At 40.7% G+C, this 25,533-nt stretch overlaps 1 protein-coding gene across 4 annotated transcripts in view; it reads left to right on the top strand.

The window, feature by feature from the left end:
• LOC100909672 (uncharacterized) overlaps nt 1-25,533 on the top strand; it is a 550,676-nt gene that overhangs the window by 72,262 nt on the left and 452,881 nt on the right. The window lies entirely within an intron of this gene.

Genomic DNA, 25,533 nt, shown 5'->3' with positions numbered 1-25,533 from the left:
ACAATTGCAATAATACATTTAAAGCAGTAATCTGTGCTTGCTGATGAGGAAGCACCGTGATGAGCAGAACTGTGATGTTGGAGCTCTTGTTCTTACCCAGCTGTGCAGAGCCAGTTCTCTCTATATAACATTTAACGATTGCTTTTGACTTAATCCCCTTGTCTGGTGACACAAAGTATAAAGTAAGGTCCTTCTTCTCTTTACCTAGTTATCAAAACAAACCGTATTGTTTTCCTCAATATTAAAGGAGGAATTCCATAGTTAGAGATTATAGATTACAGAGTAGACATTCTTTCTAGTAAGGATATTTTGTGCCTGTTACCTAGAAATAATGGCCAGAGCTCACAAGTGTAAAGCCTGGGGCTTCCTTCAAGAAAAGAAATGAAATTATTTAATTTGCCTCTAACACACTTGTCATTTTACCACACGATGGATTTATGTAGTCTAACTTGGCATATAAATATTATCTCATTTATCCTCGTGTGCTTCTTAAAATGATTAACATTGGCTTCATTTCACAAATGAAGACACAGAGTTTGTGGCTGGGAAAATAAGGAAATTGGATGACATAGTAGGCCTTTTACTGAGAGTCCGGTTCCTCATCATCAGAGGTGATGAAGAGCTAGCCTGGACCACCACTTGGAATCCGGTCATTCTTTTTGTTTACTTTCTGCTCTTTCAATTAGGAAAGGTTAGTTATGTAAACATAACATTAATTTGAACTTCCTGGTGAAATACAAAGTTTATGTTGCTACTAGGAATTAGATTTGATATAGAATTTGCTTATGCATTATTTTGCTAGATCATAGTGAGCTGTTTTCAGTTTCCAGCCATATCCAGCTAAGTTATTAATAGTAACAACTTCAACAGCTGTATCTCTTGCCTTTAAAAGTGTCCATCGTTTTCTTCCCATTCCTACATCGCCATCAGTCAGATTCAACCATGTTCTTGTTTCATTTCCAAAGAAACAAGTGAAGACCAAGGTCTGGGGACTTTGGAAGCACCTGCTTACCCAGACAGAGGCATTAGAGAAATAGACTCACAGGACACGCTGATTGTGAACAAAGAGGTGCATAGAGGAAGAGACAGAGAAGTACAGTAGAAATAGAAGGATCTATTAAATGAGCTATTTAGAGCTATGAGTGGAGTGTTCTTCCCTCTCTTATGAAATGCCTTCAAAGCATTTGGGGCCTCAATTGCATTTTCAGGACATGGAGCCATGCTAAGGAAATTCAGCTCTTTGCTATTCTGCTTTCGCTCAATATGGAATTTTTTTCTATCCACAACTGGTGATTTTAATGTTTGGAAAGATGGGTAAAAAGTGTGTGTGTTTTTTGAGAGAATGCTTTTCTTTCAAAGATTCTGAGTCTGTCGGAGATCTTTAGACTGAGGAGCACTAGACAGAAGAGTCTTTTTAAGTCCTTCTTATGCCAACATTTGAAAGAGCATTTTGTTCATAACGCTTACATTTTTTTTCCAAGGGAGCCATTTAATTCATTATGGAGTAGTATGAAGCTGTTGAGAGAGATATAGCAGCTTGATTCATTTGAAATCACAGGACAAATAGACTTTAAAAAGCAAATGCATCCATTTTGACACTAATTATGTGTCTTTTGCACATGCAGCATCTCATGTCACAAATTGCTCTCATTTTCTCCTTACTGCAGTGTCTGTGAATTGAGATGAGTGGAAAATGCCTTAAACAGGTGGGTGTGGAACAGGTCAGGAGCTGCGAGGACGTAAGTAGGGAAGGAGCAGGTTGAGGCAGAGAAAAATGAAGGAATCTTAAATGTCACTGGAGTTCATAGTGTTTCCTATTCAACAATGATGGAGCCAATCAACAAAGGGAAGGATATGGCTTTTCAAGTAGCATATATTCTTGTTTCTGTTATAACTACAGCAACAAGTGAAGCTCACTGGACACAGGGTGTTGAGCCAAGATCATTTTATTTCCACTCATCATTATGTTTGAACCTTTATGCCTGTGAGTATGTTCAAGAATTAGCTTGGGAATATAGCTAATCCCTGAGAGTTTAAACCCCAAGGACCGAATTCTGAGTCTCTGGAGGCCTTTCTTATTATATTTGTCTTGTTCTGTATTGTTTTCCACACCCTTCTTCAGTTTGCCACATCTGGTTTCTGTAGAAAGCTTTCCCAGAAACCGGAAGTTTCCTGTAGAATCAACCCAAGTTTGTCACCGTGCAGTCTAGTGTTAGATCTGTTTAGCATTGGGGGAGGCTTTATAAATGATACCAGAGTTCCTTAGAACTCCTTAAGAAACAGTTGAGATAGGGTTGAAAGTCAACCCAGAGAAGTGAGAAGTGTATATCCACGTTCACTGAATATGAACCAAAACAAAAGCCTTTGGTGAATAGCCTGGGATGGAGGGAGCTTGCAGTGTTGAGCTGGATCGAGTCTGTTGCCTGATAATGGACAAGATGAGCCTGGCTTTTCTGTAACTAAGCCTGTAATGGAGTCACAGCCTATTTGACGCCAATCGGTGTTCCTGGGGTCCTTCGTGTAAAGCAATCTTTGCAAATGAGTAGTCAAAAGGCTTAGAATGAGGGATAAAACCAGAGAGTAAAAAATGAAGAGGTAATTCAACACTTAATTTTTTTTTTTAATTTTGAGAGTCTTACATATGTGCTGCTGCTAATAATCGGTAGGATTTTGATGGTGGGGGAAGAGTTTTAAACTGTAAATTTATTTTCACCTGAGCTGCAGAATTCAAACCTGGCATGCCTTACACGTAATGTAGTTTGACAGTTCATTTGAAATAAATGTGCCGATAACCCTTAAAAGTGGCAATAAAATACTCTTTGCTCTACTGTACAGATGATTAATACCAGGAAAGTAATTAAATTCCATTAGGCTGAGGTTCCCATACCCAAGGAATTGGTGCCAGGATTTAGCCATTCTCTAGTGAGGACAAAAGACTAATACCTTTTAAAGACACGTTTCTCCAGGAAAACTCCCAGGGAAGTCTATATTAACTTAGGACATCTGCTTGTTGTGATTGTTCGAGGTATTGATACATTGGCTCATTAGCAGGGCAGCTCGAACTAGTGTTTTCCTGTTGACAAGGATCTCTCACCAGGAGCTGCTAGCTTTCTGCAAGGGGAGAGAGCACGCAAAGCAGGCCAGCCAAGTTGAGTCCCGAGAATGGCTTTGACTTACACAGTTATTGCTAGCTGTACAGTCTCTGATGGTAGGAAAAAGCATTTTGCCCCCAGCCATTTTTCCCAAGATCAAAGCCAAAACTCTGTCTCCTGCTGTTTTGTAGCTGTAGATTCTTAAAGACTGGCATTATTGTCCTCGATGAACAGTTTGCCCCCTTTCAGATGGCTGCAGTAACGACCCACGGGGGAGGCAGTGGTTAGGCTAGGCTGACAATGTGACCAGGTGCTACAGCATAAGCGTTTCATTAAATATTGAAGAAATGGTTTTCAGTTACAGTGGCAAAAAGGGAATTTGGTCTATGTCCAAATATGTGGCTATTTTTTTCCCTCAACCTCTTCTAATCACATTATTTTTTGTATGACCTTTCTGCTGGTAATTAGCTGCCATGCTGAAAAGCATCGTGGGTAATATATCTAAGGTAATTCTGCATTCCACTTTGCATGTTGGTAATCATTCTTAATGTATGAATGATTCATTTACCATTTTTTCATCTTAAAGTACGTAAACAATGAAAAATTCTTACTATTATTTCAATTTTTTTAGAGATATCAGTGAAAGAAGCCTGAATTCCCAATTGAAAGACAGCTTGCAGAGACAACAGAATGCTGGTACATTTAAGAGGAAGGTTTTTGTTCTATTAGGAACCATTTTGTACCTTCAACATCTTGTTTCCATTTGGAGAATGTAAAATCTGTGTGTATAATTTGTGAAGTTAAATTCACAATAGAAGAATCTTAGTTGCACTTTTTATTGGACAAGGATTACCCACAAGTTAACTGTGTGTGCCAGACTCTTGCTTCCCATTGATAAGAGCAAGGCTGAATGCCTTTGTGTCCTGTTATCGGCTTCTCTTTGACTTCCAAAGTCCTCCAAGAGAGCAGGAGAGTTCCCATAGGAACTCTGTAAATTACAGCAGCATCGCACAGCCTGTAAGCTTTGGGGGAAACTCTGGTAGCTGTGAGAGGCCAGCGAAGGTGAATTTCTACCAAAGTGCACCATGAAACGGAACAAAACACAGTCTACTTAGGAAAGAGAAGTTAAATAAATTTTCCTCTATCTCCACTCTGAAAATCTAATGTATTGCTAAACAGTTATTTGAAGCATGCAAAATTTCTCTGAAATTGAATGAAGTTTCTGCAGGTGAGGTCCGGCCTGAGATAGTTTACAATGGTACATTCTGGCATGGCTCTACTAAATGGAAACTTGATTTTTTACACCAATATCATCTATCCAACAGTCACAAGCATGTGGGTGTGACATTCGAAATGTACCAAAATTGCCTAGAAGATCACTAATTCGCTATAATAGAATCTATGAGAATCAAAATTTACCAGCAAAGTTCCTTCCTTGTTTTGCCTACAGTTGGGCAGGATAGAATTAAAATAGCATTATATTGACCTCTTAATGTCTCCTTCATCCTCTTCTTTATTATTTTCTTGTCTTCCTCAAATTCATTGTTATTATATGGAATATCTCTAAGGAAACAAAATAATACTGAAAACTCTTGCAGATTATGGTGGCATTGGCCTGTAATTCAAGTAATGGGAGTCTGAAGCCAGAGGACAGCAAAGTTAAAGGGGATTAGCTCTTTGGTAATTCCCTCCAAAACAAATTAACTAACTAACTAACTAACTAACTAACTAACTAACTAAAACCACCAAACAAAGAATTATTCCCTGACAAATTTTAATTAATGAGATGAAACACTTTACAAGTAATCTAACAATGATATAATATTGTGACTTTTCTTGGCTATGCTATTCAAAACATTGTAAAAAAAACAACTAACTTTTTCTTATTGATAATTTCTAAATATATAATTGTTTATATGGACTTTAAGGTTAGTATAGATAAAAGAAAAGAGTGAAAAATAGAGAGACTGTTGTATCACAAGGACCAGACGTTGAAACCCAGCCCTAAGTTGGAAGAATCAGAAATGTCTGTGTTTAAAAAAGCATAAGGAGAGGGGGGATATGTTCTATGGAGGTCTGTGGGAAAGGGGTTCCTCAGCCGTCCCATGCAGAGACATCCTTCCCCCTGAGGGACCAGCCACCGGGCAGTATAGTATAGAATAGAGTTTATTCGGGGCTTGGGGAGGGGAGTTAAGAGGGTAGTAGGGCAGAGAGAGAGAGAGAAGTAGAGAAGTAGAAGAGGAGAGGAGTAGAGTAGATGCCAGCCATGAGCACTTGGAGAGAAGGGGGAGGGGAATGGGGAGAGAAGAAACAAAGGGAGAAGAGGGTAAGAGCAAGTGAGCAAGAGAGGAGCAAGAGAGTGAAGAGGGGGCAAATAGCCCCTTTTATAGTGTCAGGCATACCTGGCTGTTGCCAGGTAACTGTGGGGCAGAACATACCTGGCTGTTGCCAGGTAACTGTTGGGGTGGAGTTTAGACAGAATGCCAACAGTCTCTGACAACATCTTAAGGGGATCTGACACCCTCTCCTGCCCTCAAAGGCATCAGCACACAAATCTGCATACTCGCTCACAAATAAACAGAGAAATAAATAATAGCAAAATAATAATAATGATGATGATGATGATGATGATGATGATGGTAATAATAATAAAACACCAATGTTACATTTGTCTGTGGCTGAAACCTGTAACCTAGAATTCATCACAGACTGGAGGGAAAGAAAAAAGGTGGTTCAGGGGTCTGTTCTAGGAGTCTAATGCTGTTCTTCAAATATAAAAGGAATGACACCCGCGGATCCCGGCCCGCAGCAGCTCTCTGCTCCCAGACCCGGTGAGAGAGAGACCCAACCGCCTGGTCAGGTGGGCACTCCTGAGGCTGCAGAGTGGAAGAGACCACCAACACTGCTCACCCCTGCCCACATCCCTGGCCCAAGAGGAAACTGTATAAGGCCTCTGGGCTCCCGTGGGGGAGGGCCCAGGAGCGGCAGGACCCCTGCCAGAGACACCGCCGGACCCTGAAGGAAACAGACCGGATAAACAGTTCTCTGCACCCAAATCCCATGGGAGGGAGAGCTAAACCTTCAGAGAGGCAGACAAGCCTGGGAAACCAGAAGAGACTGCTCCCTGCACACACATCTCGGACGCCAGAGGAAAAAGCCAAAGACCATCTGGAACCCTGGTGCACTGAAGCTCCCGGAAGGGGCGGCACAGGTCTTCCTGGTTGCTGCCGCTGCAGAGAGCCCCTGGACAGCACCCCACGAGCAAACCTGAGCCTCAGGACCACAGGTAAGACCAAATTTTCTGCTGCAAGAAAGCTGCCTGGTGAACTCAAGACACAGGCCCACAGGAACAGCTGAAGACCTGTAGAGAGGAAAAACTACACGCCCGAAAGCAGAACACTCTGTCCCCATAACTGACTGAAAGAGAGGAAAACAGGTCTACAGCACTCCTGACACACAGGCTTATAGGACAGTCTAGCCACTGTCAGAAATAGCAGAACAAAGTAACACTAGAGATAATCTGATGGCGAGAGGCAAGCGCAGGAACCCAAGCAACAGAAACCAAGACTACATGCCATCATCGGAGCCCAATTCTCCCACCAAAACAAACATGGAATATCCAAACACACCAGAAAAGAAAGATCTAGTTTCAAAATCATATCTGATCATGATGCTGGAGGACTTCAGGAAAGACCTGAACACACTTAGGGAAGCACAGGAAAACATTAATAAACAAGTAAAAGCCTACAGAGAGGAATCGCAAAAATCCCTGAAAGAATTCCAAGAAAACACAATCAAACAGTTGAAGGAATTAAAAATGGAAATAGAAGCAATCAAGAAAGAACACATGGAAACAACCCTGGATATAGAAAACCAAAAGAAGAGACAAGGAGCTGTAGATACAAGCTTCACCAACAGAATACAAGAGATGGAAGAGAGAATCTCAGGAGCAGAAGATTCCATAGAAATCATTGACTCAACTGTCAAAGACAATGTAAAGCGGAAAAAGCTACTGGTCCAAAACATACAGGAAATCCAGGACTCAATGAGAAGATCAAACCTAAGGATAATAGGTATAGAAGAGAGTGAAGACTCCCAGCTCAAAGGACCAGTAAATATCTTCAACAAAATCATAGAAGAAAACTTCCCTAACCTAAAAAAAGAGATACCCATAGACATACAGGAAGCCTACAGAACTCCAAATAGATTGGACCAGAAAAGAAACACCTCCCGTCACATAATTGTCAAAACACCAAACGCACAAAATAAAGAAAGAATATTAAAAGCAGTAAGGGAAAAAGGTCAAGTAACATATAAAGGGAGACCTATCAGAATCACACCAGACTTCTCGCCAGAAACTCTGAAGGCCAGAAGATCCTGGACTGATGTTATACAGACCCTAAGAGAACACAAATGCCAGCCCAGATTACTGTATCCAGCAAAACTCTCAATTAACATTGATGGAGAAACCAAGATATTCCATGACAAAACCAAATTTACACAATATCTTTCTACAAATCCAGCACTACAAAGGATAATAAATGGTAAAGCCCAACATAAGGAGGCAAGCTATACCCTAGAAGAAGCAAGAAACTAATCGTCTTGGCAACAAAACAAAGAGAATGAAAGCACACAAACATAACCTCACATCAAATATGAATATAATGGGAAGCAATAATCACTATTCCTTAATATCTCTCAATATCAATGGCCTCAACTCCCCAATAAAAAGACATAGATTAACAAACTGGATACGCAACGAGGACCCTGCATTCTGCTGCCTACAGGAAACACACCTCAGAGACAAAGACAGACACTACCTCAGAGTGAAAGGCTGGAAAACAACTTTCCAAGCAAATGGTCAGAAGAAGCAAGCTGGAGTAGCCATTCTAATATCAAATAAAATCAATTTCCAACTAAAAGTCATCAAAAAAGTTAAGGAAGGACACTTCATATTCATCAAAGGAAAAATCAACCAAGATGAACTCTCAATCCTAAATATCTATGCCCCAAATACAAGGGCACCTACATACGTAAAAGAAACCTTACTAAAGCTCAAAACACACATTGCACCTCACACAATAATAGTGGGAGATTTCAACACCCCACTCTCATCAATGGACAGATCATGGAAACAGAAATTAAACAGTGATGTAGACAGACTAAGAGAAGTCATGAGCCAAATGGACTTAACGGATATTTATAGAACATTCTATCCTAAAGCAAAAGGATATACCTTCTTCTCAGCTCCTCATGGTACTTTCTCCAAAATTGACCATATAATTGGTCAAAAAACGGGCCTCAACAGGTACAGAAAGATAGAAATAATCCCATGCGTGCTATCGGACCACCACGGCCTAAAACTGGTCTTCAATAACAATAAGGGAAGAATGCCCACATATACGTGGAAATTGAACAATGCTCTACTCAATGATAACCTGGTCAAGGAAGAAATAAAGAAAGAAATTAAAAACTTTTTAGAATTTAATGAAAATGAAGATACAACATACTCAAACTTATGGGACACAATGAAAGCTGTGCTAAGAGGAAAACTCATAGCGCTGAGTGCCTGCAGAAAGAAACAGGAAAGAGCATATGTCAGCAGCTTGACAGCACACCTAAAAGCTCTAGAACAAAAAGAAGCAAATACACCCAGGAGGAGTAGAAGGCAGGAAATAATCAAACTCAGAGCTGAAATCAACCAAGTAGAAACAAAAAGGACCATAGAAAGAATCAACAGAACCAAAAGTTGGTTCTTTGAGAAAATCAACAAGATAGATAAACCCTTAGCCAGACTAACTAGAGGACACAGAGAGTGTGTCCAAATTAACAAAATCAGAAATGAAAAGGGAGACATAACTACAGATTCGGAGGAAATTCAAAAAATCATCAGATCTTACTATAAAAACCTATATTCAACAAAATTTGAAAATCTTCAGGAAATGGACAATTTCCTAGACAGATACCAGGTATCGAAGTTAAATCAGGAACAGATAAACCAGTTAAACAACCCCCTAACTCCTAAGGAAATAGAAGCAGTCATTAAAGGTCTCCCAACCAAAGAGAGCCCAGGTCCAGACGGGTTTAGTGCAGAATTCTATCAAACCTTCATAGAAGACCTCATACCAATATTATCCAAACTATTCCACAAAATTGAAACAGATGGAGCCCTACCGAATTCCTTCTACGAAGCCACAATTACTCTTATACCTAAACCACACAAAGACACAACAAAGAAAGAGAACTTCAGACCAATTTCCCTTATGAATATCGACGCAAAAATACTCAATAAAATTCTGGCAAACCGAATTCAAGAGCACATCAAAACAATCATCCACCATGATCAAGTAGGCTTCATCCCAGGCATGCAGGGATGGTTTAATATACGGAAAACCATCAACGTGATCCATTATATAAACAAACTGAAAGAACAGAACCACATGATCATTTCATTAGATGCTGAGAAAGCATTTGACAAAATTCAACACCCCTTCATGATAAAAGTCCTGGAAAGAATAGGAATTCAAGGCCCATACCTAAACATAGTAAAAGCCATATACAGCAAACCAGTTGCTAACATTAAACTAAATGGAGAGAAACTTGAAGCAATCCCACTAAAATCAGGGACTAGACAAGGCTGCCCACTCTCTCCCTACTTATTCAATATAGTTCTTGAAGTTCTAGCCAGAGCAATCAGACAACAAAAGGAGATCAAAGGGATACGGATCGGAAAAGAAGAGGTCAAAATATCACTATTTGCAGATGACATGATAGTATATTTAAGTGATCCCAAAAGTTCCACCAGAGAACTCCTAAAGCTGATAAACAACTTTAGCAAAGTGGCTGCGTATAAAATTAACTCAAATAAATCAGTTGCCTTCCTCTATACAAAAGAGAAACAAGCCGAGAAAGAAATTAGGGAAACGACACCCTTCATAATAGACCCAAATAATATAAAGTACCTCGGTGTGACTTTAACCAAGCAAGTAAAAGATCTGCACAATAAGAACTTCAAGACACTGAGGAAAGAAATTGAAGAAGACCTCAGAAGATGGAAAGATCTCCCATGCTCATGGATTGGCAGGATTAATATGGTAAAAATGGCCATTTTACCAAAAGCAATCTACAGATTCAATGCAATCCCCATCAAAATACCAATCCAATTCTTCAAAGAGTTAGACAGAACAATTTGCAAATTCATCTGGAATAACAAAAAACCCAGGATAGCTAAAGCTATCCTCAACAATAAAAGGACTTCAGGGGGAATCACTATCCCTGAACTCAAGCAGTATTACAGAGCAATAGTGATAAAAACTGCATGGTATTGGTACAGAGACAGACAGATAGACCAATGGAATAGAATTGAAGACCCAGAAATGAACCCACACACCTATGGTCACTTGATTTTTGACAAAGGAGCCAAAACCATCCAATGGAAAAAAGATAGCATTTTCAGCAAATGGTGCTGGTTCAACTGGAGGGCAACATGTAGAAGAATGCAGATCGATCCATCCTTATCACCCTGTACAAAGCTTAAGTCCAAGTGGATCAAGGACCTCCACATCAAACCAGACACACTCAAACTAATAGAAGAAAAACTAGGGAAGCATCTGGAACACATGGGCACTGGAAAAAATTTCCTGAACAAAACACCAATGGCTTATGCTCTAAGATCAAGAATCGACAAATGGGATCTCATAAAACTGCAAAGCTTCTGTAAGGCAAAGGACACGGTGGTTAGGACAAAACGGCAACCAACAGATTGGGAAAAGATCTTTACCAATCCTACAACAGATAGAGGCCTTATTTCCAAAATATACAAAGAACTCAAGAAGTTAGACCGCAGGGAAACAAATAACCCTATTAAAAAATGGGGTTCAGAGCTAAACAAAGAATTCACAGCTGAGGAATGACGAATGGCTGAGAAACCCCTAAAGAAATGTTCAACATCTTTAGTCATAAGGGAAATGCAAATCAAAACAACCCTGAGATTTCACCTCACACCAGTACGATTGGCTAAGATCAAAAACTCAGGTGACAGCAGATGCTGGCGAGGATGTGGAGAAAGAGGAACACTCCTCCATCATTGGTGGGGTTGCAGACTGGTAAAACCATTCTGGAAATCAGTCTGGAGGTTCCTCAGAAAATTGGACATTGAACTGCCTGAGGATCCAGCTATACCTCTCTTGGGCATATACCCAAAAGATGCCTCAACATATAAAAGAGACACGTGCTCCACTATGTTCATCGCAGCCTTATTTATAATAGCCAGAAACTGGAAAGAACCCAGATGCCCTTCAACAGAGGAATGGATACAGAAAATGTGGTACATCTACACAATGGAATACTACTCAGCTATCAAAAACAACGAGTTTATGAAATTCGTAGGCAAATGGTTGGAACTGGAAAATATCATCCTGAGTGAGCTAACCCAATCACAGAAAGACATACATGGTATGCACTCATTGATAAGTGGCTATTAGCCCAAATGCTTGAATTACCCTAGATCCCTAGAACAAACGAAACTCAAGACGGATGATCAAAATGTGAATGCTTCACTCCTTCTTTAAATGAGGAAAAAGAATACCCTTGGCAGGGAAGGGAGAGGCAAAGATTAAAACAGAGACTGAAGGAACACCCATTCAGAGCCTGCCCCACAGGTGGCCCATACATATACAGCCACCCAATTAGACAAGATGGATGAAGCAAAGAAGTGCAGACCGACAGGAGCCGGATGTAGATCGCTCCTGAGAGACACAGCCAGAATACAGCAAATACAGAGGCGAATGCCAGCAGCAAACCACTGAACTGAGAATAGGTCCCCCGTTGAAGGAATCAGAGAAAGAACTGGAAGAGCTTGAAGGGGCTCGAGACCCCATATGTACAACAATGCCAAGCAACCAGAGCTTCCAGGGACTAAGCCACTACCTAAAGACTATACATGGACTGACCCTGGACTCTGACCCCATAGGTAGCAATGAATATCCTAGTAAGAGCACCAGTGGAAGGGGAAGCCCTGGGTCCTGCTAAGACTGAACCCCCAGTGAACTAGTCTATGGGGGGAGGGCGGCAATGGGGGGAGGGTTGGGAGGGGAACACCCATAAGGAGGGGGAGGGGGGAGGGGGATGTTTGCCCGGAAACCGGGAAAGGGAATAACACTCGAAATGTATATAAGAAATACTCAAGTTAATAAAAAAAAATATGGATAAAAAAAAAATATAAAAGGAATTTTAACGAAAATGCAAATAAAAGAATTTACTCACATAGTTCACAAATGACAGGAGATCCTGTGCTTCCTGGATCTTGTTACAAGGAAGTTGCTATTTCCCTTTAATACTATTTATATTATTACATTTCAAGATGGAAAATATATATTACAGTTGTATTTGAAAAATTAAAGCTTTGATAAGAACTTAGGGCAAAGACCTCGTGATACCAACAGTGTTATCATTAGCTTCATTTTCTAAGGGGGCAGTGAGAACACAGAAAGTCAGCAAGAGAACACACAACGAGCCAAGGGCCTGAAATACAGTTGTGTTCTTCCACATAACAATTTTAAATAAAAATAAATAAAATAAATTTTTATTTTTTAATTAAAAAATGTTTTAAGTTCCTATATGTCTGATGGGATGAACCATATGAGAAACAGTTACTCGTGCTTTCTCCAGATGGATCTGACATCCATTTCAATCATAGACTTAAAGCCAGCCCTCCGGGTGTAAGAGTCATTTATTTTACAGACAAGTCCATTGTAATGCTTAACATAACATCTACCCAACTGCTCAAAGCTGAAGAGTAAAACACCCAGTGGTGAGCTGAAGCCAGCAAGTACTAGTTTCCAAAAGGTAACTGCAGAACTCTCGGAAATGCCATGCTAAGCACGGTTATTAAAATTTAAATGATTATGCCGCCTATATTTATATTGATATGTAGAAGGCACCCCAAACAATCACGTCTTAGCTTGTGAACTTTTACCGTTAGCCATGGCCTGAGGTCATGAGCTCCATGATTCTTTGTGGGAAGACTCTACACAGCAATGTGCTGTACCCGTGTGTCTCCGGCTGTCTGTGATTTGTTATGATCACGCTGAGATCTTGCTGTCAGTTAAGGTGGGCCTGTGCACCGTGAACACAGCATCACACTCTGCCACTGTGCCCCTGCCCCAGCCCTAGCAGCATGTAAGCATTTGCTAGCACACCTAAGTTTATCCTTCTCCTAGCCCTAGCCTTCTGGGCATGGTAATTCTAATCTAGGACTTTAGAGTGCTACTATTAAACTATCCCCTCAGCCCAAATGAGATTCCCATGAGCTGCACTTTTTTTTTAGAGGAAATTCTTTTTTTTATTAATATATATTTTTATATAATATGTTTGTATTACACTTCCCCTCCCCCCACACCTCCCATCCTCCCCATTTCCCCACCCACCCAAACGCCCATTTATTCATTCATTCTGACATTAGACTAGAAACAGGCATCTAAAATGAAGAGGAAAGGAAAAGAAATAAAAACAAGAAAAGCAGAATAGGAAAAAAAAAACAAAGAAAAATCACAAGAAACACATATAGATCAAGACCCATATATTTAGACCAAGAAAACTCAAAGAATACAATCATAAACCACAATATATACAGCAAATATCTGTAGAGTGAAAAGTGCCCAGACAAAGCAGTCACAAAACCCTCCACATGCCACTGAGTTCTTCATGTGTTGGCCATCTGGGCCATGAACCTGCTCTTAAGGGTGGTTTATATGTCCAGTAAGACTCCATTGGAGAAAAATATTGTTTTTCCTTTGACAGAGTTTATCAACTGGAGAAAGCTTCTGGGTTATCAATATAGAATTGTGTCCAGTTCACCTCTCAGTGCTGAGAGCCCATCTGGCTTAGACCTCTGCAGGTCCTGTACATGCTGCCTCGGTCTCTCTGAGTTCATAGGTACATCTGTCCTCCTGGGCCTAGAAGACCGTGTTTCCTCGCTGTCTTCCAATCCAATTGGCTCTTATACTCTTTCCACCTCCTCTTCCAAAGGGTTCCCTGAGCCGGTTGTAGCTGTGACCCCAACAGCACAATCAACTTTAGAGTTTAGGATTAGGTAGGATCCAGCCATTGATCTGAAGGTGGCCTTTGTTAGTCTCTGTGTTCTTGGGAACCAGAACGTGAATATCACTCTAAATGTATCTAGGTTAGTGATCTTCACTTTCACAAAAGTGCTGAACTAATGATCCCAAGTAGCTCTAATCTCCCTAATCTAATCTAATCTAATCTAATCTAATCTAATCTAATCTAATCTAATCTAATCTAATCTGAATGGATTAAGGACAATCTTAAAGAAAGAGCAAGCAAATACCATTTTGTTCAAAATTAGGTTCCTGTAAAAGGATTAATTGAAAGGCAAAGTCCACAAGCTCTGTCCGTTCTAAGACAGAGGTTTTCTTGGCATTTGACTCACATGTCAATTTGGAAAGAAATCAAGACTGGATTTCTCAGTTTATTTAGGGAAATCAATAGACCTTTTCAAAAGAATGATACTCATTTATAATGTTCTTAATCAACTGTGATTCACATGGGGAAACAAATAAGAAGCAGAATCCAGATGAGTTATTTGGGGGCTAATTTATAGTTTGAGACAAAGTTTCTAAGACATATGATTGCCTGAAACCATCAACACCATGACAAGAAGAGTGTGAGAGAAATGTGAGCGGGATGGGAATTGCTCTGGCTTGGACATCCCAACTTAGTCCTTGTTTTCAGACTTTTCATTTTTCTCTAAAACATACTTTGGTCACTTACAGGCACAAGGCAGCCAGAGAACTTTATCTCATAGTTTGGGTCTCAAAGAGCACACGGGCAGCGTGGGAATCCTTTTACATTTTCATTCTCCATGCTGATGAGTTAGTGCTGACTTATGCTTCTGTGTCATCATGGGTGTGGGGCTGTGCCTCCCGGGAGGTAGTGCCCTGGGGTTGCTTGCTCCATTGCTTTCATAGGACTGTGTACTTGCTGCCGAGGCCATAGGGATACAGTCCTACAGAAAGCGACAGTCTGAGACGTCCCATGTTACCTGTGCTTCCCATTGAATAGAATCCGTGCTGACTAGGGTGGGGAAACTAGTAGAAATCTTACTTCTAACACTGCTTTTTAGCCAGTAGTTGAAAATATTCATTGTTGCTGGAGAATCTATTCTTTCTGTTTAAAAATACTAAACGCGTAGTATTAAAACGTCTTAATATTTAGCCTCTGAAATACTATAGAAATTTATAACATTTCAAGAAAAATATTTTCAAACTTTATTTATTTTAAACTAGACTCTATTCAGGCGTTTCAGAAAAGGAGCGTTCCGTTTGAACATTACTTTTATTTATATAATAATAAATCTGTTATTCTATATCCAGACAAGTCTCCCAATATAACCATATGTGACCTATGTAGATGACTGGAAAGAAAATAAAAACGTCATGTTTTACATGAGACAGGGCCAAGGGACAAACAGACTGATAATCGTAAGACATGATTGAGTAGGGCTCTCTAAAGATCTTCAGAATTCCTCTTTTTTATACATGGAGCTGTTTGTGGACAAATGACATATTGCTGTTCGGGCTCAAATAATAATGCATTCTAATTTTGCTCCATAAATAAACAGGAAGATTTTGTTAGTATAAAGTAACTGTAGTGAAAACATCTGCAGGTGGATGAGACGGATGGAGAAAGATCCTGTCTGAGCCGGTTCGAGACTGTGTCAGTAAACCCCCAACTCCTGCCTTCCTCTTACATAACTCTCTTCCCAGGTTCATATCTGAGGTCTGAAACACGGCCTGCTTTTACTATCGTTTGAGATCTTTAACCTCAGTACACTGCTTTGAGAAGAAAGTTTCGTTGTGATTTCAGTATAATTTACAATGTGTGCTAGTTATTTGCTACCACAGTTAAAATCACCAGTTTTTAATGCCAGCGACAAAATAAAAAACTTAATAAAATCACTAAGTATTATCTGCGGCTTGTTACAAAGGTTAATAGTGTCAAGTATTGCCCAGTCATGGTTGAGTGTTAAAAACAATTCAAAAATTTGTTTACCGAGGCCTGAGTATGGGCTCAGTGCTGAAGAGCACTTACTGCTTTTGCAGAGAACCCAGATTATACACTGAGCACCTACATGTGGCTCACAGCCTTCTGTAACTTAATTCTGGGGATCTCATGCCACTTCTGAACTACTCAGGCTCCTGCACTGCATATGGTTCATATTTACGTGCATGTGCACGCACACACACACACATACACACACACACACACACACACACACACACACACACAGAGAGAGAGAGAGAGAGAGAGAGAGAGAGAGAGAGAGAGAGAGAGAGAGAGATTTTAAAGATTTGTTAAGTTTGTAATGAAAACGAGACATTAGATTTGATAATAATGGCACACCTCAAAATTTAGTTTACTTTCTTTCCTGTCAGTATTACTGATCTAGTAACTTTAAACATATATACATGTATAAGGTACATTTTAAACAAATATTTGTACAAGAAACATTATCAATAGTGTAGTTCTTTGACTCTGGGATTTTGGTGCAAATACAGACATTCTTTGAAATTTCTTTCATCTCTGGAATGTGTGATTCTAGGATTTCAGAACGAACGGAAATGTCAGTTACAACAGCCCATTTTGTTTCTGGTTTACAGCTGTATTTCATGTTATGGCGTTTTTTAAATTCTTTTAAGTCCAGCTACCCACCAAACAAATATCCCCGTAAACAGAACAAGCAATACCACTTACCTATGTTGAGATGGCAGGGTGACCACTCTGGAAGTTGGGTGGTTACCGTCACCCAATTTGACAGACATGGAAAAGCAAGGGGGACTTCTGATTGTTAATCTAGGTGCTGATTATATGATTGTGTTAGATTAATTAAAATTCACTGAGATGTGCATTCTCCTGCAGATGGATTATCTTATAAAAGGTTCTAAGTAACCTCGTATATTCCAAGGCCTTTTGGAAGCTACATTTATTTGGTGTGTGTGTGTGTGTGTGTGTGTGTGTGTGTGTGTGTGTGTGTGCACATGTTGCACAGGCGGGCAAGGGTCTGAGGATATCATGATTGGTTCTTCCTTCCACTCTGTGGAGACAGTGATCGAATGTGAGTACGCAAGCCTGGAACCTTGATCCATCTTTCTGGGCAGAAGACTGCTTTTTTTTTTTTTTTTTTTTTTTTTGAAATTTCAAAGTAGTTTTTATTTGCATTTCCTTGATGCTAAGGATATTGAATGTTTTTTTCTTTCTTTTTTTTTTCTTTTTTTTTTAATTTTTCTTTTTTTTTTTTTTATTAACTTGAGTATTTCTTATATACATTTCAAGTGTTATTCCCTTTCCCGGTTTTCGGACAAACATCACCCTCCCCCCTCCCCTTCCTTATGGGTGTTCCCCTCCCAAACCTCCCCCCATTGCCACCCTCCCCGCATAGTCTAGTTCACTGGGGGTTCAGTCTTAGCAGGACCCAGGGCTTCCCCTTCCACTAGTGCTCTTACTAGGATATTCATTGCTACCTATGGGGACAGAGTCCAGGGTCAGTCCATGTATAGTCTTTAGGTAGTGGCTTAGTCCCTGGAAGCTCTGGTTGCTTGACATTGTTGTACTTTTGGGGTCTCGAGCACCTTCAATCTCTTCCAGTTCTTTCTCTGATTCCTTCAACGGGGGTCCTATTCTCAGTTCAGTGGTTTGCTGCTGGCATTCGCCTCTGTATTTGCTGTATTCTGGCTGTGTCTCTCAGGAGCGATCTACATCCGGCTCCTGTCGGTCTGCACTTCTTTGCTTCATCCATCTTGTCTAATTGGGTGGCTGTATATGTATGGGCCACCTGTGGGGCAGGCTCTGAATGGGTGTTCCTTCAGTCTCTGTTTTAATCTTTGCCTCTCCCTTCCCTGCCAAGGGTATTCTTTTTCCTCATTTAAAGAAGGAGTGAAGCATTCACATTTTGATCATCCGTCTTGAGTTTCCTTTGTTCTAGGGATCTAGGGTAATTCAAGCATTTGGGCTAATAGCCACTTATCAATGAGTGCATACCATGTATGTCTTTCTGTGAGTGGGTTAGCTCACTCAGGATGATATTTTCCAGTTCCAACCATTTGCCTACGAATTTCATAAACTCGTTGTTTTTGATAGCTGAGTAATATTCCATTGTGTAGATGTACCACATTTTCTGTATCCATTCCTCTGTTGAAGGGCATCTGGGTTCTTTCCAGTTTCTGGCTATTATAAATAAGGCTGCGATGAACATAGTGGAGCACGTGTCTCTTTTATATGTTGAGGCATCTTTTGGGTATATGCCCAAGAGAGGTATGGCTGGATCCTCAGGCAGTTCAATGTCCAATTTTCTGAGGAACCTCCAGACTGATTTCCAGAATGGTTTTACCAGTCTGCAATCCCACCAACAATGGAGGAGTGTTCCTCTTTCTCCACATCCTCGCCAGCATCTGCTGTCACCTGAGTTTTTGATCTTAGCCATTCTCACTGGTGTGAGGTGAAATCTCAGGGTTGTTTTGATTTGCATTTCCCTTATGACTAAAGATGTTGAACATTTCTTTAGGTGTTTCTCAGCCATTCGGCATTCCTCAGCTGTGAATTCTTTGTTCAGCTCTGAACCCCATTTTTTAATAGGGTTATTTGTTTCCCTGCGGTCTAACTTCTTGAGTTCTTTGTATATTTTGGATATAAGGCCTCTATCTGTTATAGGATTGGTAAAGATCTTTTCCCAATCTGTTGGTTGCCGTTTTGTCCTAACCACAGTGTGCTTTGCCTTACAGAAGCTTTGCAGTTTTATGAGATCCCATTTGTCGGTTCTTGATCTTAGAGCATAAGCCATTGCTGTTTTGTTCAGGAAATTTTTTCCAGTGCCCATGTGTTCCAGATGCTTCCCTAGTTTTTCTTCTATTAGTTTGAGTGTGTCTGGTTTGATGTGGAGGTCCTTGATCCACTTGGACTTAAGCTTTGTACAGGGTGATAAGCATGGATCGATCTGCATTCTTCTACATGTTGCCCTCCAGTTGAACCAGCACCATTTGCTGAAAATGCTATCTTTTTTCCATTGGATGGTTTTGGCTCCTTTGTCAAAAATCAAGTGACCATAGGTGTGTGGGTTCATTTCTGGGTCTTCAATTCTATTCCATTGGTCTATCTGTCTGTCTCTGTACCAATACCATGCAGTTTTTATCACTATTGCTCTGTAATACTGCTTGAGTTCAGGGATAGTGATTCCCCCCTGAAGTCCTCTTATTGTTGAGGATAGCTTTAGCTATCCTGGGTTTTTTGTTATTCCAGATGAATTTGCAAATTGTTCTGTCTAACTCTTTGAAGAATTGGACTGGTATTTTGATGGGGATTGCATTGAATCTGTAGATTGCTTTTGGTAAAATGGCCATTTTTACTATATTAATCCTGCCAATCCATGAGCATGGGAGATCTTTCCATCTTCTGAGGTCTTCTTCAATTTCTTTCCTCAGTGTCTTGAAGTTCTTACTGTACAGATCTTTTACTTGCTTGGTTAAAGTCACACCGAGGTACTTTATATTATTTGGGTCTATTATGAAGGATGTCGTTTCCCTAATTTCTTTCTCGGCTTGTTTCTCTTTTGTATAGAGGAAGGCAACTGATTTATTTGAGTTAATTTTATACCCAGCCACTTTGCTGAAGTTGTTTATCAGCTTTAGTAGTTCTCTGGTGGAACTTTTGGGATCACTTAAATATACTATCATGTCGTCTGCAAATAGTGATATTTTGACCTCTTCTTTTCCGATCTGTATCCCCTTGATCTCCTTTTGTTGTCTGATTGCTCTGGCTAGAACTTCAAGAACTATATTGAATAAGTAGGGAGAGAGTGGGCAGCCTTGTCTAGTCCCTGATTTTAGTGGGATTGCTTCAAGTTTCTCTCCATTTAGTTTAATGTTAGCAACTGGTTTGCTGTATATGGCTTTTACTATGTTCAGGTATGGGCCTTGAATTCCTATTCTTTCCAGGACTTTTATCATGAAGGGGTGTTGAATTTTGTCAAATGCTTTCTAGGCGTCTAATGAAATGATCATGTGGTTTTGTTCTTTCACTTTGTTTATATGATGGATCACGTTGATGGTTTTCCGTATATTAAACCATCCCTGCATGCCTGGGATGAAGCCTACTTGGTCATGGTGGACGATTGTTTTGATGTGCTCTTGGATTCGGTTTGCCAGAATTTTATTGAGTATTTTTGCGTCGATATTCATAAGGGAAATTGGTCTGAAGTTCTCTTTCTTTGTTGGGTCTTTGTGTGGTTTAGGTATAAGAGTAATTGTGGCTTCATAGAAGGAATTCGGTAGGGCTCCATCTGTTTCAATTTTGTGGAATAGTTTGGATAATATTGGTATAAGGTCTTCTATGAAGGTTTGATAGAATTCTGCACTAAACCCGTCTGGACCTGGGCTCTTTTTGGTTGGGAGACCTTTAATGACTGCTTCTATTTCCTTAGGAGTTATGGGGTTGTTTAACTGGTTTATCTGTTCCTGATTTAACTTCGATACCTGGTATCTGTCTAGGAAATTGTCCATTTCCTGAAGATTTTCAAGTTTTGTTGAATATAGGTTTTTATAGTAAGATCTGATGATTTTTTGAATTTCCTCTGAATCTGTAGTTATGTCTCCCTTTTCATTTCTGATTTTGTTAATTTGGACGCACTCTCTGTGTCCTCTCGTTAGTCTGGCTAAGGGTTTATCTATCTTGTTGATTTTCTCAAAGAACCAACTTTTGGTTCTGTTGATTCTTTCTATGGTCCTTTTTGTTTCTACTTGGTTGATTTCAGCTCTGAGTTTGATTATTTCCTGCCTTCTACTCCTCCTGGGTGTATTTGCTTCTTTTTGTTCTAGAGCTTTTAGGTGTGCTGTCAAGCTGCCGACATATGCTCTTTCCTGTTTCTTTCTGCAGGCACTCAGCGCTATGAGTTTTCCTCTTAGCACAGCTTTCATTGTGTCCCATAAGTTTGGGTATGTTGTACCTTCATTTTCATTAAATTCTAAAAAGTTTTTAATTTCTTTCTTTATTTCTTCCTTGACCAGGTTATCATTGAGTAGAGCATTGTTCAATTTCCATGTATATGTGGGCATTCTTCCCTTATTGTTATTGAAGACCAGTTTTAGGCCGTGGTCGTCCGATAGCACGCATGGGATTATTTCTATCTTTCTGTACCTGTTGAGGCCCGTTTTTTGACCAATTATATGGTCAATTTTGGAGAAAGTACCATGAGGAGCTGAGAAGAAGGTATATCCTTTTGCTTTAGGATAGAATGCTCTATAAATATCCGTTAAGTCCATTTGGCTCATGACTTCTCTTAGTCTGTCTACATCTCTGTTTAATTTCTGTTTCCATGATCTGTCCATTGATGAGAGTGGGGTGTTGAAATCTCCCACTATTATTGTGTGAGGTGCAATGTGTGTTTTGAGCTTTAGTAAGGTTTCTTTTATGTATGTAGGTGCCCTTGTATTTGGGGCATAGATATTTAGGATTGAGACTTCATCTTGGTGGATTTTTCCTTTGATGAATATGAAGTGTCCTTCCTTATCTTTTTTGATGACTTTTAGTTGAAAATTGATTTTATTTGATATTAGAATGGCTACTCCAGCTTGCTTCTTCTGACCATTTGCTTGGAAAATTGTTTTCCAGCCTTTCACTCTGAGGTAATATCTGTCTTTGTCTCTGAGGTGTGTTTCCTGTAGGCAGCAGAATGCAGGGTCCTCGTTGCGTATCCAGTTTGTTAATCTATGTCTTTTTATTGGGGAGTTGAGGCCATTGATATTGAGAGATATTAAGGAATAGTGATTATTGCTTCCCGTTATATTCATATTTGGATGTGAGGTTATGTTTGTGTGCTTTCATTCTCTTTGTTTTGTTGCCAAGACGATTAGTTTCTTGCTTCTTCTAGGGTATAGCTTGCCTCCTTATGTTGGGCTTTACCATTTATTATCCTTTGTAGTGCTGGATTTGTAGAAAGATATTGTGTAAATTTGGTTTTGTCATGGAATATCTTGGTTTCTCCATCTATGTTAATTGAGAGTTTTGCAGGATACAGTAACCTGGGCTGGCATTTGTGTTCGCTTAGGGTCTGTATGACATCTGTCCAGGATCTTCTGGCCTTCATAGTTTCTGGCGAAAAGTCTGGTGTGATTCTGATAGGTCTGCCTTTATATGTTACTTGACCTTTTTCCCTTACTGCTTTTAATATTCTTTCTTTATTTTGTGCGTTTGGTGTTTTGACAATTATGTGACGGGAGGTGTTTCTTTTCTGGTCCAATCTATTTGGAGTTCTGTAGGCTTCTTGTATGCCTATGGGTATCTCTTTTTTTAGGTTAGGGAAGTTTTCTTCTATGATTTTGTTGAAGATATTTACTGGTCCTTTGAGCTGGGAGTCTTCACTCTCTTCTATACCTATTATCCTTAGGTTTGATCTTCTCATTGAGTCCTGGATTTCTTGTATGTTTTGGACCAGTAGCTTTTTCCGCTTTACATTATCTTTGACAGTTGAGTCAATGATTTCTATGGAATCTTCTGCTCCCGAGATTCTCTCTTCCATCTCTTGAATTCTGTTGGTGAAGCTTGTATCTACAGCTCCTTGTCTCTTCTTTTGATTTTCTATGTCCAGGGTTGTTTCCATGTGTTCTTTCTTGATTGCTTCTATTTCCATTTTTAATTCCTTCAACTGTTTTATTGTGTTTTCCTGGAATTCTTTCAGGGATTTTTGCGATTCCTCTCTGTAGGCTTCTACTTGTTCTCTAAGGGAGTTCTTTATGTCTTTCTTGAAGTCCTCCAGCATCATGATCAAATATGATTTTGAAACTAGGTCTTGCTTTTCTGGTGTGTTTGGATATTCCGTGTTTGCTTTGGTGGGAGAATTGGGCTCCGATGATGCCATGTAGTCTTGGTTTCTGTTGCTTGGGTTCCTGTGCTTGCCTCTCGCCATCAGATTATCTCTAGTGTTACTTTGTTCTGCTATTTCTGACAGTGGCTAGACTGTCCTATAACCTGTGTGTCAGGAGTGCTGTAGACCTGTTTTCCTGTTTTCTTTCAGCCAGTTATGGGGACAGAGTGTTCTGCTTTCGGGTGTGTAGTTTTTCCTCTCTACAGGTCTTCAGCTGCTCCTGTGGGCCTGTGTCTTGAGTTCACCAGGCAGGTTTCTTGCAGGGGAAAAATTGGTCCTACCTGTGGTTCCAAGGCTCAAGTTGCTCGTGGGGTACTGCCTAAGTCCTCTCCGCTGTGGCAGCAACCGGGAAAATCGGTGCCGCTCCTTCCGGGAGCCTCCGTGCACCAGGGTTTCAGATGACGTTTGGTGTTTTCCTCTGGCGCCTGGATGTGCACAGAGTGCAGTCTCTTCTGGTTTCCCAGGCGTGTCCGCCTCTCTGAAGGTTCAGCTCTCCCTCCCACGGGATTTGGGTGCAGAGAACTGTTTATCCCTTCTGTTTCCTTCAGGTTCCGGCAGTGTCTCAGGCGCAGGGGTCCTGCCGCTCCCGGGCCCTCCCCTACGGGAACCCAGAGGCCTTATACAGTTGCCTCTTGGGCCAGGGATGTGGGCAGGGGTGGGCAGTGTTGGTGGTCTCCTCCGCTCTGCAGCCTCAGGAGTGCCCACCTGATCAGGCGGTGGGGTCTCTCTCCCACGGGGTTTGGGAGCAGAGAGCTGCTGCCGTCCGGGATCAGCCGGTGTGGGACTTCCGGTAAACACAGGAAGTGCCCGGCCTTAGAGGAATTTTGCCTCTGTGTGTCCTGAGTTCACCAGGCAGGTTTCTTGCAGGGGAAAAGTTGGTCCTACCTGCAGTTCCAAGGCTCAAGTTTGTTCGTGGGGTACTGCCTAAGTCCTCTCCGCTGTGGCAGCAACCGGGAAGATCTGCGCCGCTCTTTCCAGGAGCCTCCGTGCACCAGGGTTCCAGATGGCGTTTGGTGTTTTCCTTTGGCGCCTGGATGTGCACAGAGTGCAGTCTCTTCTGGTTTCCCAGGCGTGTCCGCCTCTCTGAAGGTTCAGCTCTCCCTCCCACGGGATTTGGGTGCAGAGAACTGTTTATCCGGTCTGTTTCCTTCAGGTTCCGGCCAGAAGACTGCTTTTTAAAAGCATGTCTTAGAGTTTGTTTTGCTTTGACCTTTCTCCCTGAAAGAGTAAAAGGGCAGGCTTGGAAAAGTATGATCTCGGGAGGAAGTCAGATTCTGATACTCGATAATCTGTGACCTTATGAAGGTTTTTTCTTTACGTTTTTAATGGTTGAAACAAAGTCAAATCAAAAGAATAATATTTCATGACACGCAAACATCATATGGAATTCAAATTTTGTGGTCACAAAAGATTTTCCTCTGTTCAGTCTTCAACAGTGCAGAAATAAATAGATAAGCAAATGAAGAAATCAAGAAAAAGCAATTATAAAGTAATAATGGAATACAGTTTTAGTACTATGTCCTTGTTTGTTTCTTAAGCTCTTCTCTCTTTTCCACTCCTCCCTCTTTCTTTGTGGCTTTGCACATATAATGGCAGGACTAAAATATTTACTACTTCATTAGTTCTAGTGAGAGAATCACCCTCGGGGGTCAAGGGTACATTGACCCTCTTACAGTTTCAGTGGTGTGACCTCACGTGCCCATTGCTGTCAGCTGTGTCAAATACCTCCCACCCTCAGACGCTTCACTTTTCAACCGACTTTGGTTGGTCACCAGATTCTGTTCACGTGGAATAAAAGTCCACTCAGTGCAGCTGGCAGGGCACAGAGGGCTAGCAGGAGCCCTGCAGATGCATCTTCCTGGTACTTTTGCTAGTTCCCCATTCCCTTCATCCTGTCTGCCTTCCCCATTTTAAAAAAAAAGTATATATATATTTTATTTTTTGTGTCTGGGTGTTTTGCCTACATGTATGTTTGAGCACCATTTATGGTCCTAGTACTCTGGGAGGCCAGTAGAGGGTATCAGATCCTTTGGAACTGGTGGTTGTGACTGATCATGCAGGTACTAACACTGGGAACCAAACCCGGACACTTTGGAAGAGCCACCAGTCCTCCTAAGCACTGAGTCATCTCGATCTTTATGGAGCATCTTTATGGAGCCTGTCCCTTTGCAACTTTACAAAATTCCTCACACATTTATGCCCTTATGCTGTTATCTGGTAATCTGGTTAATATTTTTGCCCCCTTCACGTCTTTAATAAATATTGGTTTGCCACAAGTGCTCTTGGACCTTTTGGGACCTGTTGAAAGTTTTCGGTTAAGTGTCTTCTTACTAGATCCATCTTCTCACCTGGTATCAGGCATCTTCCGATACAAGCCACTCAGAGTGAGATTTTCGTGGAGAATTGGGCATCTGCTCCTCTTATGTTTTCTATCTCTGGTATCTCTTTACATTTTCCTTGGATATGGTCAACAGTGACAATATGACCCACTATTTCAGTGCCCACTATTTT

Source organism: Rattus norvegicus, chromosome 14, assembly GCF_021556685.1.
Source record: "Rattus norvegicus strain SHRSP/BbbUtx chromosome 14, alternate assembly SHRSP_T2T, whole genome shotgun sequence".
Lineage (NCBI taxonomy): Eukaryota > Metazoa > Chordata > Mammalia > Rodentia > Muridae > Rattus > Rattus norvegicus.
Note: the sequence above shows the minus strand (reverse complement) of the source record. Positions and strands in the feature narration are given on the sequence as shown.